General features: G+C 36.9%; 1 non-coding gene across 1 annotated transcript; it reads left to right on the plus strand.

Moving 5' to 3' along the window:
* Positions 1 to 1,797: 1,797 nt before the first annotated feature.
* LOC112641785 (small nucleolar RNA U13) lies at positions 1,798 to 1,901 on the plus strand. The gene has a single exon (XR_003124839.1). It is a non-coding gene; the product is annotated as a small nucleolar RNA U13 (small nucleolar RNA).
* The last annotated feature ends 11,235 nt before the right edge of the window (positions 1,902 to 13,136 follow it).

A 13,136-nucleotide genomic window follows, 5' to 3' on the forward strand; every position in this document is an offset into this window, starting at 1 on the left:
AGCAAAACAAAAGAAAAAATCAGACATAATATCTAAAACAACAGTTTTCAAGATACTCTGTATGAAGCAGTAAAGGATCTTTGAGAGACAGGAAGTAGCAAGGGGAGTCCTATAACTGCCCCAGTTTGCTACTTCGAGAGTTTCCAAGCATGGCAGAAGGAAGAGAAAGCTGGGACAGAGACTGGAAGACTCCCTGAGTTGGGAAAACAGACCAGAGAGTCCAGCGACCAAAGCAGCTAGAGTTCACAGGACAGAAAAACAGAAAGAGGACAGTTGCACAGAGACAGGGTACTGGAAAGATCTACAGTGTTCTCCCGCAGGTATTTATGACCCATACATAAATCTAAGGAAATTGTTCTAGGCCCGAGTAAGAACCATCTGTAAGGATTGGAGGGAATGGTTCTTGCTCACATTGGGCTAGGACCAGTATCTATTTCAATTAGCCAGACTGGAAAAACCCATAATTCAAAGGCACTGGCTACAGTGTTCAGGAAGATCTTGCCTCAGTAGTGGAGAAGCAGCCTTACTATGAGCACGGCTCCAGACCTACCTACTATAAAATAAAAACAAGATCCCAAGAATGGAAAGAGAGAAACTATGCTAATACTAGCCAAAGGAAAATGAGATTATCTACTTTCAGATCAAACAAAGTAAATTTCAGACCAAAGAATATAACCAGAGATTAAGAAGGTAGTTTTATCATTTTAAGGATAAAGGGGTCAATTTATCAAATGGAAATAACAACCTTAAACATTATGAATCTAATAACAGTGCTTCAAAATACATGAAGTTAAAACTGATAGAACTGCACAAAGAAATAGATGAATCCACAATTATAGTCAGAGATTTTAACACTTCTCTCAATAATTGCTAGACCATGTATGCAGAAAATCAGTATGGATTAGAAAATTTGAATAATGGTATTAATTACCTGACTTGATTGACATTTATAGAACACCCAACAATACCAGAATACACATCTTCCAAGTACACAGAGAACTATTTTGGGTCATAGACTCAATAAAATTCAATAGGATTTAAGTCATACAACCTCTGTTCTCTGACCACAGAAAAAATTAAATTAGAAATCAATAACTTGGGATGCCTGGGTGGCTCAGTGATTGAGCGTCTTGCCTTTGGCTCAGGACATGATCCCGGGTTCCCGGGTTTGAGTCCCACATCGGGCTCCTTGCATGGAGCCTGCTTCTCCCTCTTGCCTGTGTCTCTGCCTCTCTGTGTGTCTCTCATGAATAAATGAATAAAATCTTAAAAAGAAAGAAATCAATAACTTGAAGATCCGTGGAAAATCCCCAAGTATTTGGAAACTAAACAACACCCTTCAGTATAACTGGATGATGGAAAAAGAAATCAAAAGAGAAATTTAAAAGTATTTTGAACTAAATGAAAATGAAAACAGCATATCAGAATTTGTAAATGCCATTAATGCAGTACTTAAGGAAACTTACAGCACTAAATGTCTATATTAGGAAAAAAGAAAAGTCTCAAATCAGGACCTCAGCTTCTGTCTTACAAAACTAGAAAAGAAAGAGCAAATCAAACAAAAAGCAGAGTAAAGGAAATAATAAAGACCAAAGCAGGAACCAATGAACTAGAAAAGAAGAAAACAATAGAGAGAATCAAATAAAGCAAAGCCTGGGTCTTCCAGAAAATCAATAAAAATGGATTAAGCTTTATAACTGCACTAATCAGAAAAAAAAGAAAAAAGACAAATTATCAATATCAGAAATATGCAGTTGACATCACTACATATTCTACAGGCTTAAAGGATAAAATTGGGTCTTTTAAGAATTCACAAGTGTGATGATTGAGTATTCACACTGTTTGGTGACATGTGCCTCCTTCAAACTTTGTTACAACTACAACATATTACCCACCTGACCCTCCCCCCAAAAAAACAAGAAGAAAAGATAAAAATAGATTACTATGAGTAATAATAACTTTATGCCAATAAATTTCACAACACAGATAACATGGGCAAACTCCTTGAAAGACACAAATTACCACAGCTCACACAAGAAGAAATAGATAACCTAAAAAGCCCTATGTCTGTTAAAGAAGCTGAAACTGTATGTAAAAACCTTCCCACACAGAACATCCCAGGCCCATGTAGCTAGAAGCAGTAACACTACTTTCTATAGAAATGAGAACCAGAAGTGTTCTGGTACTAATTCCATAGTAGGAAGAAATAATACTGATTCTACACAAAATTCACCCAAAAAAATGAAGAGGGAGTACTTCTCAACTCATTCTATGAGGCCAGCATTACCCTAACTTCAAACCCAGACAAAGATATTACAAGAAACAAAACTATAGACTAATATTTCTCATGTATATAGAAGCAAAAAAATCTAAACAAAACTCTAGCACATTGAATTCAATGGTGTAAAAAAGGATAACACAACATGACCAAGTGGGGTGGGCTAATCCTCAAAATGCAGAATTAAAAGTTTAATGTTCAAAAATCAAACAGTAATTCACCATATTAGCAAACCAAAGGAGAAAAACCATATAATCATTTCAATAGATGCAAACACTGCATTTGACAAAATCTAATATTTATTCCTAATAAAAATTTTTGTCAAGCTAGGAATATGAGGGAACTTCAACATCATATTCTGTGGTGAAAGACTGAATACTTTCCCACTAAGATCAGGAACAATATAGGAGGGTATCTTTTGTCACCACTTCTAATTTTTTTTAATTTTTATTTATTTATGATAGTCACACAGAGAGAGAGAGAGAGAGAGAGAGAGGCAGAGACACAGGCAGAGGGAGAAGCAGGCTCCATGCACCAGGAGCCTGACGTGGGATTCGATCCCGGGTCTCCAGGATCGCAAAGGCAGGTGCTAAACTGCTGTGCCACCTGGGGATCCTTTTTGTCACCACTTCTATTCAACATTATGTATATGTTTAGATACAGAAACTCTAAACATAATTTCAACAACTTCAACAATATATAGAAAGGATACTACATAATGACCAAGTGGGATTCATTCCAAGAGAGATTCAACCGCTCAAAAATCAACCAATGTAATTCAATATCTTAGCAAACTAAAAAGAAAAACCAGATGAAATCATATTTCTAAAAAAGAAATGAAAGGAGTCCAGATTGGAAAGAAGGAAGAAAAACTGTCTTTTTCATAAATAACATGATTGTCTCTGTAGAAGTTACAATGCAATATATTAAAAAATGCTACAAAAACTAATGAGTTTAGAGAGGTACAAGATACAACATCAATATACAAAAATGAGTTGAATTTCTATCTATTGGTAATGAATAATTGGAAATTGAAATTTTAAGATAGCATCAAAAAATATGAAAGACTTGGGATCCCTGGGTGGCGCAGTGGTTTGGCGCCTGCCTTTGGCCCAGGGCGCGATCCTGGAGACTCGGGATCGAGTCCCACGTCGGGCTCCCGGTGCATGGAGCCTGCTTCTCCCTCTGCCTCTGTCTCTGCCTCTCTCCCTCTCTCTCTCTCTCTCTCTGTGTGTGATGACTATCATAAATAAATAAAATTTAAAAAAAAATATGAAAGACTTAAGGATAAATGTGACAAAAGATGTGAAAGGTCTTAAACTGAAAATGACAAAGCATTGTTGAGAGAAATTCAAGAGACCTAAATGAATAGAGTTGCAAGCCTTGTTCGTGGAACCAAAGACTCAATATTGTCAAGTTATCAGCTCTTCCCAAACTGATCTCTGTGTTGAATACATTTCTAATAAAAAAAATCCCAACAAGTTTTCTTTTCCTCAGAAATTGACAAGCTGAAAATCATAATGAAATGCAAAGGAACTACAATTCCTAAAAATGACTTTGGAAAAGAATATTATATGATTTTGAGAATTACTATCAATAAATTGTAATTAAAACAGTGTAACATAAGCATAAAAATGAACAGGTTAGTGGAATATAATCAAGATTCCAAAAATAGGAGCACCTGGCTGGCTCAGTGAGTAGAGTATGTGACTCTTGATCTCAGGGTCATGATTTCAAGCCCCACGTTGGTGGTATAGTTTACTTAATTTAAAAAAATGTTTTTTTTTAATTCTAAAAATAAGATGTAAAAAGTCATGTAAATATGGCTTTTGACAAAGGCACAAATGCAATCAAGTAAAGAAAGGATAATCTTTTCAATAAATAGTGCTTGAACAATGAGATATTCCTTCAAAAAACAAAAACCTCACCTTAACGTGTACAAAAATCACCGCAAAATGAATGACAGACCTAAATGTAAAACCTAAATCTATAAAATGTCTAAAAGAAAACGTAGCAGAAGATCGTTTAAACTGGACTTCAAATATTAAAACTGCTCTTCAAAGAACACTATATTTAGAAAATGAAGAAGCACTAAAACCAGATAAAAGACACCACAAAAGATGTGAATTACAGGCCAATATCTCTCATGAATATACATACAAAAATCTTCAACAAAATACTAGCAAACCAAATCCAACAACACATTTTTAAAAAATCATAAATCATGATAAAGCGGGATCTATTCCCGGGATGCAAGTGTGGTTCAACATCCACAGAACAATCAACATGATACATCACATCAATAAGAGAAAGGATTAAAAAACATATCATTTCAAGAGGTACAGAAACAGCATTTGACAGACTACAACATCCATTCATGATAAAACCCTCTGCAAAGTAGGTCTAGAGGGAACATACTGCAACATAATAAAACCTTTGTATGAAAAAAACCACAGCCAAAATCATACTCAATGGGGAGCAACAGAGAGCTTTTCCTCTATGGTCAGTAACAAAACAGGGATGTCCACTCTAACCACATTTATTCAACATAGTACTGAAAGTCCTATCCACAGCAATTATAAAACATAAAGAAATAAAAGGCATCTAAATTGGAAGGAAGAAGCAAAACTCTCATGATTTGCAGATGACATGATACTATATATAGAAAACCCTAAAGCCTCCATCAAAAAACTACTAGAACTGATAAATGAACTCAGTAAAGTCACAGGGTACAAAATCAAAGTACAGAAATCGGTTGCATTCCTATACACTACTAATGAAACAGCAGCAAAAATCAAATTAAGAAAACAATCCCGTTTATAATTACACCAAAAGCAATAAGATACCTAGGAATAAACTTAACCAAAGAGGGGAAAGACCTGTACTCTGAAAACTATAAAACACTGATGAAAGAAATTAAAGATGAAACAAAGAAATGGCAAGACATTCCATGTTCATATATTGGAAGAACAAATATTATTAAAATGTTTAAAATTTATTAAAAAAATAAATTAACTAATTAATTAAAAATTAAAAATTAAATATCTATACTACCAGGACCCCTGGGTGGCTCAGCGGTTGAGCCCATCTGCCTTTGGCTCAAGGCCTGATCCTGGAGTATGGGGATCGAGTCCCACATCGGGTTCCCTGCATGGAGCCTGCTTCTCCCTCTGCCTGTCTCTCTCTCTCTCTCTCTCTCTCTCTCTGTCTCATGAATAAATAAATAAAATCTAAAAAAAAGGAAAGTCTATACTACCCAAAGCAATCTACAATTTTTTTTAAAGGTTTTATTTATTTATTCACGAGAGACACAGAGACTGGATCCCGGGACTCCAGGATCATGCCCTGGGCCGAAGGCAGGCGCTAAACTGCTGAGCCACCCAGGGATCCTCGCAATCTACAAATGTAATGCAATTCCTATCAAAATAAGAAAACCATTCTTCACAAATAAACAGGATTGTTTATTCTAGTAAATAGAAGGGATGCCTGGCTGGCTCAGTTTGTAGAGCAAGTGACTCTTGATCTCAGGGTTGTGAGTTTAAGCCCCACATTGCCTGTAGAGATTACTTTTTAAAAAAAGAGTAGAATAAATAATCCTAAAATTTGTATGGAACTAAAAAAGACCTTGAGTAGCCAAAGCGATCTGGAAAAAGAAAAACAAAACTGAAGTATCACAATTCTAGATTTCAAGTTATATTAGTTATATTGCAAAGTAGTAATTAAAATAGTATGGTACTGGTATAAAAATAGACACACAGGTTAATGGGATAGAACAAAAAAACCTAGAAATAAGCCCAAAATTATATAATCAATTACTTTTCAACAAAGGAAAAACAAACATACAATAGGAAGAAGACAGTCTCTTCAACAAATAGTGTTGGGAAAACTGGTCAGCTATATGCAAAAGAATGAAACTGAACCACTTTTGTCACCATATGCAAAAATAAATCCAAAATGGATTAAAGACTTAAATGTGAGACTTGAAACCACAAAAGTCCTTGAAGAGAGCACAGGCAGTAATCTCTCTGTCACTGGCTATAGCAACTTTTTTCTAGCTATGTCTCCTGAGGCAAGAGAACCAGAAGCAAAAATAGACTTTGGAACTACAACAAAATTAAAAGCTTCTACATAGTGAAGGAATTAATCAGCAAAACTAAAAGGGAGCCTACAGGATGGGAGAAGATATTTGCAAATGACATGTCCAATAAAGGGTTAGTATCCAAAATATACAAAGAACTTATACAACTCAACACCCAAAAAACAATCCTATTAAAAAATGGGCAGAAGATATGAATAGACATCTCTCCAAAGAAGATATACAGCTGGCCAACAGACACATGAAAAGACGTTCAGCATCACTCATCATCGGGAAGATGCAAATCAAAACCACAATGAGATATCACCTCACACCTCACACAGGATTGCTGAGGCCCTTTCACCTGCCCAGGCCCCACTGGTGCTCACAGGGGAGATGTGGGACTGCGTCTGCTGGCTCTCAGCATCTCTCCTCGTCTTGTCAGCCAGCAGCCCCTGCACCTGGAACTCGAGCACATAGCTGTTGATGAAGCACTCCAGCTACTTATCAGAATGGCTAAAATAAAAAATTCAAGAAATAGCAAGTATTGGTAAGGATGTAGAGAAAAAGGAACTTTCATACACTGTTGGTGGGAATGCAAACTGGTGTAGCCACTGTGGAAAACAGTATGGAGGCTTCTCAAAAAATTGAAAATAGAACTGTCCTACAACCCAGTAATTACAGTACTGGGTATTTACCCCCAAAATACAAAAACACCAAAGGGATATATGCACCCTTATGTTTATTGCAGCATTATTCACAATGGCCAAACTATGGAAGCAGCCCAAATGTCCACTGATAGAGGAATGGATAAAGAGGATGTGAGATATATATATATTTTTTTTTTCTACCATAAGAAAGAATGAAATTTTGCCATTTGCAACAACATGGTTGGAGCTAGAGAGTATTATGCTAAGCAAAATAAGTTAGAGAAAGACGGGGAATTTAAGAAACAAAACAAACAAGCAAAGGGAAAAGAGAGAAACAAACCAAGAAACAGACTCTTAACTAGAGAAAACAAATTGATGGTTACCAGAGGGGAGGTGGGTGAGGGGATGGGGGATATAAGGGATGGGGATTAAAGAGTACACTTATCATGATGAAAAAGTATTTTTTTAATCAAGAAAAAATAAATGTGGGATGCCTGGGTGGCTCAGAGGCTGAGCGTCTGCCTTCGGCTCTGGGTGTGATCCCAGGATCTGGGATCGAGTTCCACATTAGGCTCCTTACAGGGAGCCTGCTTCTCCCTCTGCCTATGTCTCTGCCTCTCTGTGTGTCTCTCATGAATAAATAAATAAAATATTAAAAAAAAAGAGAAAAGAAATTAAAAAAAGAAAAAATGGAAAAGCAGGCTCCAGACTAGGGGGAAAATTTTGCAATGAATATGTCTGAAAAAGACTTGTATGCAAGGACACCTGAGTCGATCAGTGGTTGAGCATCTGCCTTTGGCTCAGGTCCTGACTCTGGGGTCCTGGGATCGAGTCCCACATCAGGCTCCCCTCAGGGAGCCTGCTTCTCCCTCTGCTTGTGTCTCTGCCTCTCTTTCTGTATCTCTCACATGAATAAAAAAATATTTTTTAAAAAAGAGAACTAAATAATGTCTATGTCTCTGCCTCTCTTTGTGTCTCATGAATAAATACTTTCAAAAAATAAATAAATTACAAAAGAATATATGTATACATTTAAAAAAAATTTTTTTAATTGCATGGCAAAAGCATAAAAAAGTCAAAAGTCAAATTTGGGGAAAATATTAGTAATATTACAGATAATAGTTTAAATTCCTTAATGTAAAAAACTTTCACAAGTCAATGAGAAAGTTCAACAAAGTAATAGTAAAATGAGAAAAATAGATGAAGTAACAACTTGTGGGCAGCCCTGGTAGCGCAGCAGTTTAGCGCCGCCTGCAGCCCAGAGTATGATCCTGGAGTCCCAGGATTGAGCCTGCTTCTCCCTCTGCCTGTGTCTCTGCCTCTCTCTCTATGTCTCTATTAATAAGTAAATAAAATCTTTTTTAAATGTTTTTAAATGAAGTAACAATTTGTAAGTAAGGATATGTAAAGGCATCTTTATTTTATGAAAACATGCTCATTCTTCCTAATAAAATAAATGAAATTCAAATGCCAATTAAAACTACACTGAGAGAATTAGTGGCATAGACTTCTAATAATTGCATTGGTGTGAGCTCAGGATGACAAGCAATCTTTTACTAGCTAGTAAGAGCGTAAATTAGTATGACTTCCATTGAGGACAATTTGGTAGTATTATCAGACCTTTAAGAAATGCACATTGCTCTAACCTAACTATTCTTCCATGAGATTTATTCTACAGATATTCAAGCATGTGTGTCTATAAAGATATTCAATAGGGATCCCTGGGTGGCGCTGCGGTTTAGCGCCTGCCTTTGGCCCAGGGCGTGATCCTGGAGATCCGGGATGGAGTCCCACGTCGGGCTCCCGGTGCATGGAGCCTGCCTCTCTCCCTCTGCCTGTGTCTCTGCCTCTCTCTCTCTCTGTGTGCCTATCATAAATTAAAAAAAAAAAGATATTCAATAAAGTATCATTTATTATAACCAAATCAGAAATTAATTGCCATCAATAGGACCAAATATACTTGTATGCTTGCAAATGCATAAAATATCTCAAAGATAATATATAAAAACTAACAGAGTAGTTACTTCTGGAAAGAACTGAATGGCTGAGGGACAAGTGTGAAAGGAAGACTAACTTTTCGCTATATATCTATTATTTCCTTTTAAATTATGTAGCATGTACATTTATTATCTCTTCACAAACAAAATAAAAAGCATAATTAAAATCTGGACATTCTTAGCAATGTTAATGAGAAAAGCATATCTAAAAAGAATTAACATCTTAAAATATATATTTAAATATTTTATTTATTTATTCATGAGAGACAGGGAGAGAGAGAGAGGCAGAGACACAGGTAGAAGAAGCAGGCTTCTTGAGGGGAGCCTGATGTGGGACTTGATCCCAGGACGCCAGGATCATGACCTGAGCCAAAGGCAGACACTCAACCACTGAGCCACCCAGGCGTCCCTTAAAAATATTTTAGATTTTTTTAATATACTTTTTTATTGAAGTTCGATTTGCCAACATATAGTATAACACCCAGTGCTCATCCCATCAAGTACCCTCCTCAGTACCCATCACCCAGTCACCCCCACCCCCCCCCGCCCACCTCCTCTTCCATTACCCCTTGTTCGTTTCCCAGAGTTAGGAGTCTCTCATGTTTTGTCACCCTCTCTAATTTTTCCCACTAATTTTCCCTCCTTTCCCCTATAATCCCTTTCTCTATTTTTTATATTCCCCATATGAGTGAAACTATATGATGATTGTCCTTCTCCAATTGACTTACTTCACTCAGCATAATACCCTCCAGTTCCATACATTCAAAGCAAATAGTGGGTATTCATCGTTTCTGATGTCTGAGTAATATTCCATTGTGTGTGTGTGTGTGTATACACCTCAAAGATGCAGATACAGTGAAACGCCAGGACACCTGCACCCCAATGTTTATAGCAGCAATGTCCACAATAGCCAAACTGTGGAAGGAGCCTCAGTGTCCATCGACAGATGAATTTGGATAAAGAAGATGTGGTCTATAATTTAAAATTTAAAAAGAAAGTCAAAGTGTGCCTGCGTGGCTCAGAGGTTGAGCGTCTGCCTTTGGTTCAGGGTGGATCCCAGGATCCTGGGATTGAGTCCCACATCGGGCTCCCTGCAGGGAACCTGCTTCTCCCTCTGCCTATGTCTCTGCCTCTCTCTCTGTGTCTCTCATGAATAAATAAATAAAATCTTTTTTAAAAAAGTTTAAGAAAAGGAAAAGGAAAGTCAGTTGCAGACTCTAAGTAAAACAAAATAAATTAAAAAAAAAACTACAGCACGAGATGTGAGGCAAACTATGTGATACGATTTGAACAAGTTATGCAGTATAGGAAAGAAGAATCCACTTGGCCTTGTTTCATCCTCCTTTGAATAGCTCAGGTTTAGAGATATGGAAGTAGTTTATCTTCTGAGCAAATGACTCTATTCTGTAAGAAATAATATTTGCATAAGCATAAACTATACATCATAAACTAATTCATTGATCTCAATTCTTAGAATCAATCAATAGATAAAATGCAGAAAAATTAATGATACTAAGGAAAAATGCAAATGCTATAAGCCCTAATATTGTGTAAAGGTAGAGAAGAGAGAAATTAGGTGGTAGGTAGGGGCATAGGGTAGCAGTGAGGGGACAAGAAGAGGTGAAGACTAATTTGAGAGTGTTATTTTTCTCATACTACCCGGTAGTGGATCAAGAGCTACTATCTATACTGATAGAACAAGAATTCAAAGGTTAAGCATGGTATTTAAGTTTACAAGAGTAGGAGCACCTGGCTGGCTCAGTTGGTAGGGCATGCAACTCTTGATCTCAGAGTCATGAGTTCAAGCCCCACTTTGGGCATACAGTCAACTTAAAAAAATTATAATGATTACAGAAAATGGGAAATATAATTAAGAAAGCACATGAAGGGAGAAAGCAATGGAGAGTCTCAATGAGGTATATTTCTCATTCACAACATGGGGTTAACAGACACTGAATAAAGTAAATAAATCAAGAAAGTGTAATCAGCATAGAGTTCACAATTATAACACTACCAAAAGAATTAAAAACAAACTCTGGAAGATGATAAGACATGGATGTGAAGAAGAGGTTTGGGAAATGAAACAGGAAACTTTTATCTTTTTTCCATTTAATACCATTCTCTACCTTTTGAATTTTTTAACCAAGTGCATGTTATTACTATTAGTACAATAAATATTCCTTATACAATGTTATCATTTTAGTTTTGTTTAATTTTAGGTTTGAGGCACATGAGGAAAATATAATGTATATTTAAAGTTTTATGGTCCAACCATTTATGTTTTCCAGATAAAGCTAAGCCACTTCACAGCCTGTCTCCACCTGGTGGTATTTTCCAAAGAAACACAAACCCGCATCCAAAAATAACAGTAAAGCAATTTAAATCTTTACAGCACTGTCATGAAAACATCAAAAGAGGGTTCCACTCATAATACATAACAAAAACTCTTAAAATCTTCTTTCTCTGACCCTCTCTCAGTATCTCACACCATATGGTAGCTGCTCCTGGGCTCCTTTACTCACCACTTCTCTTCCTTTCCTTTGTGGGTCTGTATCTTCTAAATATCTACCCATTCAAATGTAAATCAAGCTTCCCCTATATCCAATTCACATCTTATCACAAGGGTCTTTCTTCTGAGTCTGGGGAAACTAACATTATTGTACTGTTGTTCCTAAAAGAAAATCAAATGCTAACTTCCAAAAGATCTTCCCTGAACAAACATTTGAGACCTGTTCTACTAGAATTTAGTTATAAAGCTGTAAGTTTCTCTCCTGCAGGCCTCTTAAAGATAGGAGCTGGGTCTTACTCATTTTTCTATTTGGGTAGACAATGACATGCGTCACACGTAGTAACACTTCACACACCAAACGCACATTTTACCATCAAAGTGTAATTTGGAATTGAGCTTTTATGGGAGAGAGTGGGGAAGAAGAGGAAGGAAGCCCATGTGTACTGAGTATCTACTATGGAGCAGGCGCTATGACTTTATGGTGATGTTATAACTTTCTGCCTCTTTTCTGGATCAGTAATTCTCAAGTTGGAGCAAGAAAATGAGATGTGGAAGAGTGGGTGTAGCTTGAAAGAACTCTCCAAGGGATGCTATCATTCTTGACTGTGTGTATAAGCACACACATCATAAAACATTCCCATACCCTGACAGATATAAACTCAGACACTTTTACAAACAGTAATGTGTCCAAAATACTGTTTGGCTGTAAGTGTTGGGGTGAGGGGAGTAAGACGAAGAACCAGGGATGGAAACTCTTTGTTTGTGTCTATATGCTGGATGTGTGTATATAATGCATACACACTCAAAGATGCCCACTAGGTGGCAAACCCACATTTCAAATGTCAACAATTACTGTGATGCCCCTTCTGGGCATTTTAATAACTCAAACCAAATTCCTATAAAGCCAAGATATTACATACAGTTTAAGAAATATACAAGTTAAAAAAAAAGTATACAAGTTAACTTTGCGGTGATGGTCTTACAAATAATTTCTAGAAATAGAGGCTGAATTTATAGCTCCACGGTTTCTAAAATCTACTGACTTGTTTTCCGGCCAAAATACAGTATTAATGCAGGCAAATTAAATTCCCTTACTAGATCATCCGGTTTAATATTTAGGCTTCAATATGAATTAATTGGGGACTAAAGCAAATGATGAGGCCAGGATTTGACTCCCAGTAGTTTAACTCCAGCAGGTAAGCACTAACTAGGATATACCTCCATTCCTCTCTAGGATGAAAGGAAAGAAGCCAAAGAGGGATAAGAGTCCCTTTCCCTGTTAGTTTTACCACCTCCTTCGGTTCCTCCCTTGACCTCCACATCATTGCCAGCCTTGGCTGACACTGCCCTGCTCAAAATTCTCCAGTGGCTACCCCTTACAGGATCAACTCTGAGCTAGCATAAGCTAGATATGCCACCAATCTCTCTCACACCCAACCACATTGATTTGCTTTCTATTCCCTGAACAAGGTCTGGGTTCACTCACCTCTAAGTTTCTAGAATGACTATCCTTGCTGTCCTGTAAATCCTCACCCCTTTTATCTGTAGGAACAAGTAGTCACACTTCAGATCTCTACCATGGTCACCTCATCTAAGGTGCCCACTCCAACTTTGCCAGGAATCAGGC

This window comes from Canis lupus, chromosome 33 (assembly GCF_003254725.2).
Source record: "Canis lupus dingo isolate Sandy chromosome 33, ASM325472v2, whole genome shotgun sequence".
Taxonomy (NCBI): domain Eukaryota; kingdom Metazoa; phylum Chordata; class Mammalia; order Carnivora; family Canidae; genus Canis; species Canis lupus.